Source organism: Macaca thibetana, chromosome 4, assembly GCF_024542745.1.
Source record: "Macaca thibetana thibetana isolate TM-01 chromosome 4, ASM2454274v1, whole genome shotgun sequence".
In the NCBI taxonomy this organism is placed as follows: domain Eukaryota; kingdom Metazoa; phylum Chordata; class Mammalia; order Primates; family Cercopithecidae; genus Macaca; species Macaca thibetana.
This window is the reverse complement of record NC_065581.1, coordinates 42,650,955-42,666,476: the sequence shown is the minus strand read 5'-3', so window position 1 is coordinate 42,666,476 and position 15,522 is coordinate 42,650,955. Positions and strand designations below refer to the sequence as shown.

Here is a 15,522-nt window from a genome sequence, read left to right as displayed (position 1 = left end):
TTTTTGTGACAAGTCTGTGATTTTTTTTTTTTTGAGACGGAGTTTCGCTTTTGTGGCCCAGGCTGGAGTGCAATGGCATGATTTCAGTTCACTGTAACCTCCGCCTCCCGGGTTCAAGGAGTTCTCCTGCCTCAGCCTCCCAAGTAGCTGGGATTACAGGTGTCTGCCACCACGCCCAGCTGATTTTTGTATTTTTAGTAGAGATGGGGTTTCTCCATGTTGGCCAGCCTGGTCTCGATCTCCTGACCTCAGGTGATCCACCCACCTCGGCCTCCCACAGTGTTGGGATTATAGGCGTGAGCCACCGCGCCCGGCCAGTCATTTATTGTTCTCCTCCAAGAAGCCCTGGCCATGAACTTAAAGTTGCCGGGGACGGATGCTCTGTTGAAGGAAAGCGGTGGGATGGCTGGAGTCCTAGAAGCCAAAAGAGGGGCCTGTGAGGACTGCCCTAATGAGGTAGAGCCCCAGCCGTCTGAGGCTGACAACAGGTGGGGAGTGCAGTGGAGTGGACACAGCTACAGAAGAGGTACCTTCACCTTCTCGGGGAGCCTTCACTGACGCCCTTGCAAGTAGGCAGGCCCCAAAGGGCACTGCTGTCCTTTACCACCTTGGCCCAGAGATGGACCCTGGATCCTCCTTAGCTGCCCCCAGCATGGCGGAGTCAAGACTAGACCTTTAAACAGGACTTTACTAAAATCCCAGGATTATCGCAAAATGAAAAAACATGGTGTAATGTGTAACTAGATAATCTGGCTTGCTAAGTGTCTTTCCTAGAGAATGTCTCTTCAGGAATGGACTGTTAGGATGCCTCTACCCTGCCACAAGGCTGGGCGCTAACAGAGCCGCCACGTTGGAGCACCTGCCTAGAAGCGCAGGGTCCAATGAGGATGTGCTGCACGCACACCCTAGTGCTGATTCATTCCAGGAGCTCCTCTCTCTGTCCTGAGGCTGCCTCTCTCCTCTTCCTTCTCTTGCTGGCTTCCTTTCCTCCAAAACTCCATTTCTATCTGAAACTCCAGTGCGGTTCATCTAAAGGAAATCCTGCTTTTGTGATAAGCCACTCAGGGCCCAGGTGAAGAATGAGGAATGAAGAATTCCTCACCAAGGAAACAAGCCCAGGCAAGACACCCCATCCAGTTCCCTCCCCCTCCTACTGTCCAGGACACTGCTGCCTGGGCCTCATTTCCTGGAGCTCACCTCCACTGAGTGGGGGTTGGACTGGCAAGCTTCCAGACCCCCCCGACCTCAGGTGTCACTTTCTGTCAGGGAAATGGGCAGTGACAACTGGCCACAACAGGATGTGAAAAGGCCCTTCGAGTGGGGCCCAGCAGAGCTCAAGAGGGCAGCTGCCACAACCCCAGAGCTGGCACCAAACCCTTCTCCCCCTTATATCCTTTTGATCTCTGGACCAGAGGGGTCACCTGCCGCAGGTTGGATTCATGGCAGTTTTCCACGCTGCAGTAGGGAAATGCCGTCTTCTCTCTGCAGCTTATCCAAGCAGTTCGATTCTGTTTGGATGTCCTCATACACTTGCCCCTGCTACTACTCGTGACCTCCACAGTCGGGGTGGTGGGTGTCTCCGAACAGGAGGGTGGATGTGGGGGAGCAGGTATGGCTATGCCAGGACCAGAGTTAGGGGTCCTGGCCGTGCTTGGGACTCATGCGTCAGTGCAGGTTCCGCCTTATCAATGGATAGATACTATGATGCGGTAGCCAGAGGCTGGCTTAAGAGACCCAGGGTCTTGACTTGGTCATTATCTCTGCTACCTTAAGTATTCGGTTACCCAAATGGGCTCAGTGTTTGCACCTGGAAGACATGGAGCTGGTATGAGAAGTAACCAATGAAACGATGAACATGGCACCACGTTGGAAGTAGACAAGACTCCTGCAAGTTGTGTTAACAACCCAGCTGTTCCCTTAGAAGTCACAACTCTTAAGTCCCTCAGGCTGTCGCTTTGCTGAACAAATCAAGAAGGGGCTGTTATTCTCATTCTCTGGGTCCCCAGATCCTGGCCTGACCCCTGGGGTCTCCCTAGAGCAAGTCATAATTGCTTCGATGAGCATGTTTGTGGGGCTTGGGGGAGTCGACTTGCAGCTCAGTGTGGCCCCCAACCTTTCCTTTCCCCTCCCCTGGTCACTGCTTCTGGCTCATGGGGTCTACTACAGGAATTTTCCTCTCGAGGGAAGGACAGGGTGTGAGTGGACAGCTTTCCTGGCGGGAAGGGGTGGGTGGGAGCGATGCACAGGAGGGTAACTGCCGCCCCTGTGTTTGAGCCCGCCCTGCCGACAGGGTGTGGTGCACAGATAGAATCAGTTTCCATCACCATCATCATCCAAAGATCATCACCAACATCAGTACGTGTTTGCCGAGTGCTGGGTTCTCTTCTTTAGAAACAGGCCCTACCCACCCCTGGGCTGCCCTCAGGAAAGGACAGGATCCAGCATCCTGTCTGGGAGTGACATTTCAGGTCAGACCAGGAGGGGCCCTCCCCAAGGTCCCCCCGGGTAATAATAGCACTTTACAAGGGTATAAACACAGTCAGCTTTCCACAGGGCCTTGTTATTTATCTTTATCAGGACTCACTGGCGGGATGTTATCATCACTGTACAGAGGAGGAAACAGGCCAAGAGGTGACGTAACTTGCCTCGGGCCATGAAGTTAATTGGTGGCTTGGGCTAGGGCTGGATGCCGGTCGTGTGTCTCCTCCACCCCCCCCCCCCCCCCCCCCCCCCCCCCCCCCCCCCCCCCCCGCTCCCTGCCTGGCCTGAAAGAGCCTCGTTCCCTCAGGTGGGCTGCAGGGAGACTGTGTTGGGTGCTTCTCCCTGGGTTGAGTCCCAGCAGGGGATCACATTCCAGTGCTCCCACATAGGAATCCTGAAATCCAAGGCAGGGCCTTCTCAGTTAACTACAGGGTGACCCTGCTCTCCCCTGGGGCCTGCCCTACGCCCACCTACCAACTCTGCCCCTCTACTCTCATTTCCTCAGAAATGGCTCCTGGTTGTATCGATGGGAGAGGCCAGGGCAGGTGTGCAAGAAGCAGCTTGACTTCACTCGCCCCTGCCTGCCTCTCCGGAGAGCAAATCAGCCTCAGGGGAGGCCCTCAGAGCTTAGGCTCCCTGAGTTCTGGGGCGCTCTCTGACCAATATCTTCAAGGGGCATCCTACTCACAGGTGGGGGGCTTGTAATGAGGCACCTTGGGCCTTCAGAAAGGTATAGGGAGGGCTGAGGCAAGGGTGGGGAGGGCTTCAGGGCTCTGTATAGTTCACAGGGTACAAGATAGAATCTCAGAGCTTGTAGGGCAGCTAAACTAGGACCCATCCAGGGATTTCTGCAACAGGATTCCTGAAGATGTTTATCTAGTGTTTGCTCACACATTTCCAGGACGGGGAGCTCACTACCTAACAAACCCTCCCTCGACTCAAGTCTTATGAAGTCCCTACAATTCTTCCCATTGGGTCCTAATTCTGCTCCTGGATCGGAGCATGGCTAAGTCTAGTCTCTCTGCCAAGGGTGCTGAACTTTGAAAGTTGGCGTCACTACTTACTAACAACTTGACTCATGCCCCAGTTTCCTCATCTGTCACACAGGCTTAATAACAGTTGTTGTGAGGGTCAAACAAGAGAATGTCTACCCAGCATGAACCATGGCGACTGCCCATAGTAGGTGCTCAGTAAGTGGCAGATGTTATTTTTACCTGAACATGTTTTCTTGCTTGCTTGCTTGCTTACTTGCTTGCTTTCTTGCTTTCTCTCTGTCTCTCTCTTCTCTCTCTCTCCCCTCTCTCTCTCTCTTTCTTTCTTTTTCTTTCTTTCTCTCTCTCTCCTCTTTCTTCTCTCTCTCTCTTTCTTCTTTCTCTTTCTCTTTTTCTTTCTCTTCCTTCCTTCCTTCCTTCCTTCCTTCTTCCTTCCTTCCTTCCTTCCTTCCTTCCTTCCTTTTCCTTTTCCTTTTCCTTTTCCTTTTCCCTTTCCTTTCCTTTCCTTTCCTTTCCTTTCCTTCTCTTTTTTTGAGATGGAGTCTCACTCTGTAGCACAGGCTGGAGGGCAGTGGTGTGATCTTGGCTCACTGCAACCTCCGCCTCCCAGGTTCAAGCAATTCTCCTGCCTCAGCCTCCCGAGTAGCTGGGATTACAGGTGCCCGCCACCACACTCAGCTAATTTTTGTATTTTTAGTAGAGACGAGGTTTCACCATGTTGGCCAGACTGGTCTCAAACTCCTGACCTCAAGTGATCTGCTGTCCTTAGCCTCCCAAAGTGCTGGAATTACAGGCATGAGCCACCACACCCGGCCCTGAACATGGTTCTTTCCAGCATGGCTAGGTGTCTACCGCTTTGTGTTCTAGTTTGACCCAGAACTGAGTACCCAACTTAGCATAAGTATAATGTCCAAGTTAGCACTTTACTGGCCCTGTTGGCTTTTGGGCCCTTAAAGCTGATCCTGACCTGAAATCACCAGGTCTCCACTTAAACAACTGCAGCATTCCTCACCCCTGACCCCTTCTATGTTGGAGTCCTTGACTTGTTAACTGTCCATTCATTCAGGTGACATTTCTTCTTGATGACTGGAGTCTGTTCCGGAATTTAGAGGCACTAAATTGTCGCTAAGACAAGTGAAGAGTAGAGAGGGGTGGCTGGGGGTGTCTGAGAGAAGTGTCTGGGAGGAGGGTCTCCGCTGAGGGTGGATCGTGAGGCTGGAGTACCTGGAGCTCTCAGCCAAGTGCTTCTGGGAACTTGGTTCTGTGAGCCCCCTGACAAGAAGGTCTTCTCGCCACTTGTTCTTTTTCTTTCTTTCTTTCTTTCTTTCTTTCTTTGAGACAGAGTCTCACTCTGTCACCCAGGCTGGAGTGCAATGGCATGATATCGGCTCACTGCAACCTCCACCTCCCAGGTTCAAGCGATTCTCCTGCTTCAGCTGGGATTATAGGCACCCGCCACCACGCCCAGCTAATTTTTGTATTTTTAGTAGAGACTGGGTTTCACCATGTTGACCAGGCTGGTCTTGAACTGACCTCAGGTGATCCACCCACCTTGGCTTCCCAAAGTGCTGGGATTAAAGGCGTAAGCCACCGCGCCTGGCCTCGCCACTTGTCTTGCTTCACCAGGTGAATCACTCTCTGGGTCTCTCTGGGCTCTTGTTTCTCTCAGGATGGTCATTCCTTGCAGAGTTGCCTGTGGAAAGGAGCTGGATGAGTGACGCAGGCAAGTGAGAGCATCACCTGCGTTCCAGGTGCAAGTTGTCATTAGGCTCACTTTTTTTTTTGAGATGAAGTCTCACTCTGTCGCCCAGGCTGGAGTGCAGTGGTGTCACCTTGACTCACCGCAACCTCCGCTTCCCAGGCTCAAGCAATTCTCCTGCCTCAGCCTCCCGAGTAGCTGGGATTACAGGCTCCCACCACCACGCCTGGCTAATTTTTGTATTTTTAATAGAGACAGGGTTTCATCATATTGGCCAGGCTGGTCTCAAACTCCTGACGTTGTGATCCACCTGCTTCAGCCTCCCAAAGTGCTGGGATCACAGGCGTGAGCCACCTTTCCCAGGCCATTAGGCTCACTTTTCAGGGATCATTAGTATAATGACTGAGTTAATGGGTGGGGGCAGGGAACCATTAGCCCTGCTGATGAAGGGTAGTGTCCACAGCTGTCTCCTTCTCCCTGCACTTTACCCCCTTAGCTGGAGAGGCATGATCCCTTGGGAGTCCTTCCATGTTGCCTACCTCCACCTGTCCCCGTTCAGCCTGGCCTGGTTGCCCTCTGGGTAACAGTGTCCCAGAAAAAGTGTGTGGGGTGACAAAATGGAGAACTGGGGGCTCTGGCTGTCTGGGGGAAAATAAATGTAAATTGTAATTAAATTGTTCATTTTGACTGTGTGCTGCCTGGGCTGGAGAGAGCTGGGCAGCTGCTGGGGAGGAGGTGGGAGCAGCAATGGCAGGTGGGGTGCAGGACATCAGGCTGAGGGGTGTGTGGGGTGGGGAAGAGTTACCAGCGATCCTTTGAGACTCCTTGCCTCTCTGGTCCAATGGGCTGGTGCTGGCCACTTTCCCCAGTGAGCTCCTGTCCCTGGGATTAAACAGCCTGAGGAACATCAATTTTTGTATTCATGGGGGTGGGGGAGGGGGACACAATGTACAGTCACACAAGTATAATGGCTGTGATTTCCCACACACTGGACACAGTGGGCCCAGGATACAGAATCTGGGTTGTGTGGGCTGAGTCCAGACAAAGCCCTGACTCCTCAAAGCTTGCAGTCTAGTTGGGGGAATGAGGATCACACCAGACAGGATTATGGGACACGTGCCTCTGCCATTTGGTAGCTGTGTGACCTCAGGCAGATCGCTCAACCTCTCTGAACCTGTTCCCTCATCTATTAAAGGGAACAAATGACTTACCCCATAATATTGCTATGAGTTCAATAGGAAAACACACATAAATCGTTCAGTGGGTACTTGGCACAGAGCCCCAAGCTTAGCTTTGTTATGGTTGTCACAGTAATAAGTGATGTGGAGAAGCTTCCTGAAGGAAGTGGACCACGAGCATGAGGAGGACTTGGGGACCAAGAGGGAAGTGTGGGCTTAGCAATTAGCCTGGTGGGAGGGCTGGTGGGAGGGCAGTTGGGAGGGGAAGGACTGGGCTGTTGGGAGGAGAGAAGCAGATGGGGCGTGAGGTGGGAGGGCTGGGTTAGGGGTGGTCAGGGAAAGTGGAGGCGACTACAGTTTCCGGGCTGTGGAATGGCGGGCTGTGTGCCTGCATGGGTCAGGCTGTGGATCATGAGGAGGCGTGGCTCAGACCAGGTGTGGACATTCACTCACCATTCACCCAACACATATTTTTGTTTTTGTTTTGTTTTGTTTTGTTTTTTGAGACGGAGTCTTGCTCTGTCGCCCAGGCTGGAGTGCAGTGGCCGGATCTCAGCTCACTGCAAGCTCCGCCTCCCGGGTTCACGCCATTCTCCTGCCTCAGCTGGGACTACAGGCGCCCACCACCTCGCCCGGCTAGTTTTTTTTATTTTTTAGTAGAGATGGGGTTTCACCGTTTAGCCAGGATGGTCTGGATCTCCTGACCTCGTGATCCACCCGTCTCGGCCTCCCAAAGTGCTGGGATTACAGGCTTGAGCCACCGCGACCGGCCCTGTTTTGTTTTAATTTTTTTTTGTTGAGACAGAGTCTCATTCTGTCACCCAGGCTAGAGCACAGTGGCGTAATCTTGGCTCACTGCAACCTCCGCCTCCCAGGTTCAAGCGAGTCTCCTGCTTCAACTGGGATTACAGGGACCCGCCACCACGCCCAGCTAATTTTTGTATTTTTAGTAGAGACAGGGTTTCGCCATGTTGGCCAGGCTGGTCTTGAACTCCTGACCTCAGATGATCTGCCCACCTTGGCCTCCCAAAGTGCTGGGATTCCAAGCGTGAGCCACCGCACCTGGTCTAATTTTTTCTTTTTTTAAAATCTTAATCAGACTCTGTCTGCTATTCATAATCAACATGTATTTATGGAGAGCCTGCTAACGTGCCAGGCACTGTGCTGAGTGCTGGGGACAGAGCAGCAAGGAGGACAGATACAGGGCATGCCCATGTGAACTTACATTCTTCTGATGGTGAGGCGATTAACTAGCAAGTATTAGTACGTTAAGTTTAGGGAAGAGATAACTTTAAAGAAAATTTAAAAGGAAGCCAGATGTGGTGGCTTCTGCGTATAATCCTGGCAACTTGGGAGGCCTAGGTGGGAGGATCACATGAAGCCAGCAGTTCGAGACCAGCCTGGGCAATATAGCGAGACCCCATCTCTAATATATATATATATAAAAATTTTTTTTTTTTTTTTGAGAAAGGGTATCACTCTGTTGCCCAGGCTAGAGAGCAGTGGCAGGATCTCAGCTCACTGCAACCTCTGCCTCCTGAGTTCAAGAGATTCTTCTGCCTCAGCCCTGGAGTAGCTAGAATTACATGTGTGCACCACCATGCCAGGCTAATTTTTGTATTTTTTGTAGAGACAGGGTTTCACCATGTTGACCAGGCTGGTCTTGAACTCCCGACCTCAAGTGATCCACCTGCCTCAGCCTCCCAAAGCGCTGGGATTACAGGTGTGAGCCACCATGCCCGACCTCTAAAAATATTTTTTAAAATAGAGGCTGGGTATGGTGGCTAATGCCTGTAATCCCAGCACTTTGGGAGGCCGAAGTGAGAGGATCACTTGAGCTCAGGAGTTCAAGATGAGGCTGGGCAACATAGCAAAACCTCATCTCTACTAAAGATTTAAAAAAAGATTAGCTGGGCATAGTGGCATGCTCCTCGGGTTCCAGCTACTCAGGAAGCTGAGGCAGGAGGATGGCTTGAGCACAGGAGATTAAGGCTGCAGTGAGCTGTGTTAACACCACTGCACTCCAGCCTGGGCACAGAGGGAAACCCTGTCTCAAAAAAGAAAAGAAAAATGCACAAAATGTGGTTGAGTGTCGGGAATGGGCATGTCAAGGAAGACCTCTCTGGGGGGGTGACATTGAAGCAGAGATTTGAGCGCAAGACAAAGGCCGAATGAACCGCTGAGGGAAGGAAATTCCCAGCAGAAGGACGATAAGTGCAAAGGCACGATAGGGGAAATGTGCTGGATGGGTTCAAGGAAAAGCAAAAGGGTGAAAGGAGGCCAGTGCAGCTGTCAGAGGGAAGAAATGGAGTGAGCTGGGGATGAGGACATGAGGAGGATTCATGCCCTCGTGAGGACCAGGACCTGGGGAGGCATGCAGATTTTACTTTAAGAGCAATAGGAAGCTATTGGAGGGTTCTGAGCAGATGAGATCCGGCTTAGGTGTTTGTTTGTTTGTTTGTTTTTGAGACAGTCTCGCTCTTGTTGCCCAGGCTGGAGTACAGTGGCGCAATCTCGGCTCTCCGCAACCTCCGCCTCCTGGGTTCAAGCGATTCTCCTGCCTCAGCCTCCAGAGAAGCTAGGATTACAGGCATGTGCTACCATGCCCGGCTAGTTTTGTATTTATAGTAGAGATGGGGTTTCTCCCCCTTGGTCAGGCTGGTCCTGAACTCCCGACCTCAGGTGATCCGCCGGCCTTGGCCTTCCAAAGTGCTGGGAATTACAGGCGTGACCCACCGCGCCCAGCCAAATGTTTATTGTATAAGCACCCCAGTACTTGGTAATTTGCTACAGCAGCCCAAACTAGGACAGGAGGCCACTGCTATAACCTACAGAGAGATGATGGTGGCTTGGAATTGGGTGGTGGCAGTGGAAAAGGGGAGAGGTAGACAGATTTGGGATGTATTCTGGAGGTGGACCCAATAGGACATTGACAATCGAAATATTGGTAGGAGGATATGGGAAAAGGAAAAAGAAGATTAAGGAGGACTCTGAGGTTTGGGGTCTGACAACTGGAAGAAGAGAGAACTTTTATTGATATGGGAAAGGAATTTGGGGGTAAGAGGAACAGATTTGAGATGGAGGCCTGGGGGGACAGGTCCCTTGACACTGTGACCCATCCCTGGAGCCAGAGACTGCAGAGCAGGTCCTTCAAGCACCGCCAACTCAGAGCTGACGTCCCCACCAGCCCCACACTCCTGGGGGCCAGGCCAGGCCTTATGGAGGTCCCACCTCACTGCTCCTGTCCCTGTGATTTGTCTTCTGCTGTCTGCTGAACCTGTGACCAAGGGTGACCCAGATGCCAAGCGCCACCACACCCCCAGGGCTTTGGGACATGCAGCAACAGTGCTGTGGGTGGAAGGGCATATTCATGTCCAGAGCAGGTCTGGGGAATCAGCAGAGAGAATACAGCAGAAGTGAGACAGACACCCTGGAGGACAAGTCCCTGGGGCCTCAGGCCTAGCACTAGGCAGCAGTGACACATTCTCCTACAAAGGGACAAAGTGGAGATCCTCAGAGATCCTCCTGAACTTCAGGATCTGGGACTTAGCTCCCTGGAATCTGAGCAGGACTCAGGGAGGGTCCCCAGACTTGGCAGGAAACAGGCACAGTCAGACGGACACCTCCCAGGTAACCTCAGAATCAGCAAAAGGGGATCTTCGGCAGGAAATCAATGCACGTGGCTTTAAGGCTCATCTAAGGCCTCTGGATCCTTTCTCTTCCCCATCACTATGGGGTGCATGAAGACCCCCTGAGGCTGGGGGTCCCCCTATCTGCTCTAGTTCTCAGTTTCCCACACTGTACAATGGGCACACAGAGCCAGGCCCTCTGGATGTTGGGATGTTGGGAAGGGTTGATGTGCTATACATACCTACCAAGGAGCATCCCTCTGGAGGCTGCGGCCCCAGCCCCTGTCGTGGGCCCCTGGTGTCCCACACTAGGAGCCTCTGAGCACAGGGAGAGCCGTGGCCAGTGGCACACGGCGGCTCATAGGCACACCTCTCCAGAACCCAAATAGATTGGCCAGGATCTGAGCTGGCTCCAAGGACCTGGACTGTAACCATATCTATATGAGGCTTGACTCAGGGCCACGGGGTGGAAGACATAAGGGCCGGGCCTAGAGCCTCCTGAGCCCATTATCAGTGTTTGGTTTGGGACTTTTGCATTAGGCTCAGTTCCTGCTCCTTATCCAGGCCCTGGTGATTACATTCTCTGGCCTTTGATGTGCCGGAACCTGGACACTGGGCTCTCCCCTTTCTGCCACCCAATCCTCAAACCCCAGCACTTCTCAACCCCACCCAGAGAGACCTAGTCTGGGACCATGTCCAGCTCAGTCCAAACAACCCCTCCTCTATGGCCTCTCTTACCTGCACTGCCTCCTGCTGCCCCCACCAACCCCCACAGGGTGTTGGGAGAACATGGCATAGGAGCATGGGTTCCTCCTGGCGCCTCTGGAACAGGTCTGGGAGCTCCCTACCAAGAGTCCTATCCATACCCGCCCCCCCAGCCAACATCCCTCCCCTGCCTGGATCTTTCCCCCTGCTTTCTTCAGGGCTGCTCCTGCCTTCCCATTTCCTCCTCAATAAAGGCCCCTCTACCCTGATCTGCTGCTTCCTAAGCTCATGGCTGGGCTAGGGTGAGGTCTCTCCCTCCAGCTTTGGTGAAGAGGTGGAAGCTGCCCATGAGCAAGTGGCTGCTCCTTGCCCTCATTGGCTTCCATTTCTCTGAAGGGCTGCTCTGGTACAGAGTCAGGGGGTGATCAGGGGTGGGGACAGAGGTGTCAAGTGTGAGTGTACTCCAGGCCCGGCCTTTTTTTTTCTGAGACAGGGTCTTGCTATGTCATCGGGGCTGGAGTGCAGTGGCTCAATCATAGCTCACTGCAGCCTCGACCTCCTGGCCTCAAGCAATCCTCCTGCTTCAGCCTCCAGAGAAACTTGGACTATGGGTGCATGCCACCATACCTGGCTAACCTGCCCAGTCTTGAAAGACATCAAAGTTCAGGAGTTCCTTCCTTCCCTGTATCCAGGGATTAGATTAGATTTCCCTTGGAGCAGATTAGATTTCCTGCTCTCATACGTCACGTTCAACCCTGTCTCCCCACTGAATCCATCACTGATGGCAGCAAGAGATGATTAAATAAAGCAGTGAGACTGTGGCCCATCTCAGCCCCAGGCCTCATGCTAACGTTGGCTGGAGAGCCTTAACTTGTGGTTGGCTGGACTTAAGAGAAACTGGGTTATGAGTGAAATCAGCTGAACTCCCACCTGCCAGGGTCCTGCTAAAGAAATGCAGGGGCGGCTCTCACTTACAGACTTCCTGAAGAAACACCAGCCTGACCCTGCCAGCAAACATCTCAACACATCAATGACAGAGGCTTATACACTGCTATCCAGTAAGATAATAACACTGTATTGTTACTGTACCTTGTCTAAGTTTAGACACACAAATGCTTACCGTCGTGTTACAGTTGCCTAAGGTATTGAAGACCGCAACACGCAGTGCTGGTCAGGGTAGGAGCAACAGGCCCTACCACACAGCCTAGGTTTCTGTAAGTGCGCTCCATGATGTTCACACAGTGAAGTCTCCTAATGACCCCTCTCTCATAATACCTTCCTGTCATTAAGTAACACATGACTGCCTATACACCTGAGAGGGTCAGGCTCTGCCCACCCACCTGTCACCACCCAGCTCCTCACAGGGGTGACTCATTTCTTACTGTGTCACCAAAGCTGAATGATGCTGAGTCCTGAGAGGACACAGCCCTGTCCTCAGGGAGCCCCAGTCTGAGGGAGACGCAGTGCCGTCCTCAGGGAGCCCCAGTCTGAGGAAGACATACAGCCCCGTCCTCAGGGATCCCCAGTCTGAGGGAGACACAGCCCCGTCCTCAGGGAGCCCCAGTCTGAGGGGAGACACAGCCCCGTCCTCAGGGAGCCCCAGTCTGAGGGAGACACAGCCCGTCCTCAGGGAGCCCCAGTCTGAGGGGACACAGCCCCGTCCTCAGGGAGCCCCAGTCTGAGGGGAGACACAGCCCCGTCCTCAGGGAGCCCCAGTCTGAGGGAGACACAGCCCGTCCTCAGGGAGCCCCAGTCTGAGGGGACACAGCCCCGTCCTCAGGGAGCCCCAGTCTGAGGGGAGATATCTTAAAGACTCAAGACAGTGGGGAAGTCATCTGTCAAGGTCAGAGCCATGCCCTGTGGGAGCTGCTGAAGGGTGGGACTGGGGGTCAGTGTGGGCCTGGGGCCCAACTCACCCTCAGTGGCTGAATCTCTCTCCCCAAATGTATTACTCTAGGGAGATTAAGCTGGGGACACCCTCAGAGCTTTATGATCCTCTTTGGCATGGACTCAGCCAATCTGGCGGTGCCGTCAGTCTTCTGTGAATGCCCAGCTGTCGTGCGTGCTCATCTAGAGCCCACAGGAGGGAGGTGTCTAGAGCTTGTGGGAGAAACAGTCCCTCCCACCTGTGGGCTGCAGCAGTAAGTCCCAGAGTGGCAAAAGGCATCATTCTTGTCCTCCTGAAGCTTCCAGTCTCTTCAGAAAGGTCAGGAGCACAGGCAGGGTGAGCAGCGCAGATTGTAGGCCGTATGTTTCATGATGTCCAATATAGAGTTCAAAAAGAAGCCCCTCGGCTGGGTGCAGTGGCCCACGCCTGTAATCCCAGCACTTTGGGAGGCCGAAGCGGGTGGATCACCTGAGGTCAGGAGTTCGAGACCAGCCTGGCCAGCATGGTGAAACCCCGTCTTTACTAAAAATTCAAAAATTAGCTGGGCCTGATGGCGCATGCCTGTAGTCCCAGCTACTCATCGGGAGGTTGAGGCAGGAGAATCACTTGAACACGGGAGGTGGATGTTGCAGTGAGCCTAGATCACACCACTGCACTCCAGCCTGGTGACAGAGCAAGACTCCGTCTAAAAAAAATTAAAAAGAGAGAGAGAGGCCCTTTGGAGGGCTGGAGATTCAGGAAGGGCTACATGGAGGAGGCAAGGTGGGAAGAGCCACCAGAATTGGAAGTGGCAGAGGCAAAAGGTGAGGGCACCAGGCAGGAGAAGCCACAGGAGCCAGTGTGGCCTTCGGCTCACCATTTAGGAGAGCACAGGGTCCAGGGTGGGGTGTAGGTCACCACCGGAACCAGATGGCGCTGATGTGGGGTGAGGGGAGGGGAGGCACAGTATGGGCCTGATGTACATGCCTTGCTCCTAACAGCCAGGTACAGGCGCCACTTGGAGGGCCATCCCTTCTCCCTGTGGCCGTCTCAGCAGAGGCCTGGGCTTTGAGGTTGTGACTATAGGTGGGGGCAGGCGGCCAGCCAGTGCCCGACTGAGTTGGGAGTCCAGCTTCCTTCCTGCTGAGAGGCTGCGACATCCTGGTTCTCCTGAGGGCCACCCCCAGTGGATTCCCCTCTTCTCAGGGGGCAGACCCAGGGTTTGGCCATCACCAACCAGGAGTGTGGCCTAAGCTAGAGGGAGCTGGACACCACCTTCTAAAGCATTCCCTTTGATGGGATAATGGGGTTGTCCTATCCATCCATCTCTGCAGCTGGAGCCACTGCAGTCATGGATGGATGGCCTTGTTAAGTGGAACCTGATTTCAGAGCCGTGGTCAGTTTCTATCTCAGCAGGTGAGAGAACCCTTTCCAGGAGCTTCCTCCTCCACTCCTCCATGCTTGATCTATCTCTGAACAGAAGCTTCTGTTCACAGTACCACAGCCAGGGACTGTGTGGGTACAAGAGAAGCAGGATAGTGACAAAGTGGGCCAGGGCTGCTGGGTTGATTCAGAGAATGGGCTCCTGACATTGGGGTCTGATCACCCTGCAGCTGCCTCCTCCCAAGTCTGTGTCTTTGGTTTCATAGCCAACAGGATGCAGTTACTGCAGGAGAAGTCACCTTTGGGAACATGAACAGCCAGCTGTGCACAGGCAAGGCCCACTGGAGCCCTGCGAATGCCAGAGTTATTGGAAGGTCACTTTGCTTTAACCCCTTGCGTCCATAAAATCACAGGTGGAATGCACCTGTTATATATGTCTGCAAAATGTATTATGACAAAAACATGGCTATTCAAAGGAGGTCACTCATCCCTATTTCACGTGAACTCTCCTCTACGTCTTTGCCATTGTGAGCTATGTTATGATGGGTGAATATGTAGTCTCCCCAGCAGCCCAGGACTCCCTGAGAGCAAGGACTGCCTCCCCTCGTTGCCACTGGGGTTCTCTGAGGACTAGTGTTCTGTCTCCTTTCTTCTCTCCCTTCTCCTCCTCCTCCTCCTTCTTATTCTATGTATCTATCTATCTATCTATCTATCTATCTATCTATCTATCTATCTATCTCTGTCTATCCTCAGAGACCTTTGTTCTGATCTTCTTTTTAAAATGTGATTGGCCAGGCACGGTGTCTCACGCCTGTAATCCCAACACTTTGGGAGGCTGAGGTGGGTGGATCACAAGGTCAGGAGTTCGAGACAAGCCTGGCCAACATGGTGAAACCCCGTCTCTATTAAGAATACAAAAATTAGCAGGGCACGGTGGCAGGTGCCTATAATTCCAGCTACTTGGGAGGCTGAGGCAGGAGAATTGCTTGAAGCAGGGAGGCAGAGGTTGCAGTGAACCGAGATCACACCACTGCACTCCAGCCTGGGTGACAGAGCAAGACTCTGTCTCAGAAAATAAATAAATAAATTACTTAATAAATAAAATAAAATGTGTTTTTGGCCGGGCATTGTGGCTCATGCCTGTAATCCTAGTGCTTTGGGAGGCTGAGGTGGGCAGATCACTTGAGGTCAGGAGTTCAAGACCAGCCTGGCCAACATGGCGAAACCCCATCTCTATTAAAAATACAAAAATTAGCTAGGCGTGGTTGCATGTGCCTGTAGTCCCAGCTACTCGGGAGGCTGAGACACAAGAATTGTTTGAAGCTGGGAGGTGGAAGTTGCAGTGAGCCGAGATCGCACCACTGCACTCCAGCCTGGGTGAGAGAGTGAGACTCTGTCCTTAAAAAAAAAAAAGCCGGGCGCGGTGGCTCACGCCTGTAATCCCAGCACTTTGGGAGGCCGAGGCGGGCGGATCACAAGGTCAGGAGATCGAGACCACGGTGAAACCCCGTCTCTACTAAAAATACAAAAAATTAGCCGGGCGCGGTTGTGGGCGCCTGTAGACCCAGCTACTCGGGAGGCTGAGGCA

General features: G+C 53.0%; 1 protein-coding gene across 4 annotated transcripts in view; it reads right to left on the bottom strand.

Moving 5' to 3' along the window:
- The window catches only part of TOMM6 (translocase of outer mitochondrial membrane 6), a 657,333-nt gene that overhangs the window by 18,765 nt on the left and 623,046 nt on the right, over positions 1 to 15,522 (bottom strand). The gene's annotated exons all lie outside the window — the stretch shown is intronic.